Here is a 1,819-nt window from a genome sequence, read left to right as displayed (position 1 = left end):
GGAGAGGGAAGTCTGGGCTTCCCTGCTTAGGCTGCTGCCCCGCGACCCGACCCCGGATAAGCGGAAGATGATGGATGGATGGATGCCGATGCTTTTGCTTTCCAGCAAAATGTCTTTCTCTCCTACGTCCGCTCAGCAGCATCTCCAACTCCAACTGTGTGTTTCATCCAGGCTGCTGCTAATGAAGGCGACAGGTGATTAGATAACAAGGCCCACCTGGCCATCTATGCATCTGTCGCTATCTTCAAGGCCAGTCCTGGCACACCACCCCGTTTTGTGGAAGGCCCGCAGGCCACGCCCCCCTCCTCAATAATATATATAGTGGTTTATCCCTTATTCAGTGCCAATGATAGTCACTCACACACTAGCTGTGGTGAAACTACCCTCTGCATTCGACCCATCCCTACAGCAGCAGCGGTGGCGCACCCGGTAATCATTTGGTGATTTTACCCCCAATTCCAACCCTTGATGCTGAATACCAACCAGAGAGGTAATGAGTCCCATTTTTATAGTCTGTGGTATGATTCGGGCGGGGTTTGAACTCACGACCTACCGATCTCAGGGGGACACTAACCACAAGGCCACTGATACCGGGGTAAAGCGAAATATACGTTAGGTCAGGAAAAACACGGAGGATATTTCATCCGTACAAGCCTGTTTCCCTGCTCTTCAGGGGGGAATCCCCTGACTTAACGTGTGTGAGTGTGTGTGTGTGTATTGTAAAATATTAGTATTTCCCACATCCCGTTCGGGTCGCGGGGGGTGCTGGAGCCTATCTCAGCTGCATTCGGGCGGAAGGCGGGGTACACCCACATGTCCAATAGTAATCTTTTCACACTTCATTAGTGCAATAAGAGAGGGTTACATAACGGATGGGAAGCATCCAGCCGATTGAATGGCTGTTGTCGTGGGAAAGAGTCGTTGCGTAGTGTTGCTTTAAATCTCACTTAACGCCTCCTTTGATGTACAGCCTCGCGGGCGCGGTGTATAATCCCGAGACGTGCTCGGCCTCAACACAGCTGACGAGATGGAAGCGGCGGCCAAACGGCGTTGAACGAGCGGCGGCATGTGCGTCCACCTTGTCATGTGCTGCCTGTGGATGGATGAGGGCCTGCCCGCTGTATTCAAAAGTCATTCATCCTCCGCCGTGCGTCTTTAAATAGTCTGCCCAGGGAAGCGCTGTCTGCCGTTTGATTGATTCTATATTGCCTTTTTGTCGCTAATTAAAACAACCTCGCCCGCAGCGTTTGGATCCATCTGGAAAGAGCGGGAGAGTACATCTTGTCTTGGGGGGGGGGGGGGAAGTACCTGTGGCATCAGGTATGCAATAAATAATGTGCCATCTGGTGGCTGCCTCCAAGGAAGCCACCAGAGACTTCATTAAAGTTGCAGTATCAGATATTCCTGCCATGAAATGACAGCTAGAAGAAATCCTTGCATCTGTTTGATGGACACAGATTCCTCTTAAAAGGGGAAACAACACAGGTGCGTTTTGATGGCGAATCAACATGTTTTTATTGTTTTGTGGAAAGATGCCTGGCCATTGTTTCCTAATATTTGTTGCCAGCAGGGTGTCCACACTTTTACACTGCAGGGGCCATTTTGATATTTTTCATTTTTAAAACCAATACAATATATATTTTTTTCTTTTCTTCTTTGAGGATCCCCTCAAGTTGGTTTCAGTTACAAAATGTTTAATATGGATATTTATTTTTTCATTTTTCAACACTTAAATATCTATCTCCACGTCAAATCTGTCGCTATAAAGTACATTATGTTTTATTATGTTTAATGCCCCTTTTTGTCAAAACCCTGTTTG

This window comes from Nerophis ophidion, linkage group LG18, assembly GCF_033978795.1.
Source record: "Nerophis ophidion isolate RoL-2023_Sa linkage group LG18, RoL_Noph_v1.0, whole genome shotgun sequence".
Lineage (NCBI taxonomy): Eukaryota > Metazoa > Chordata > Actinopteri > Syngnathiformes > Syngnathidae > Nerophis > Nerophis ophidion.
The sequence above is the reverse complement of the archived record's forward strand: the minus strand, read 5'-3'. Positions refer to the sequence as shown.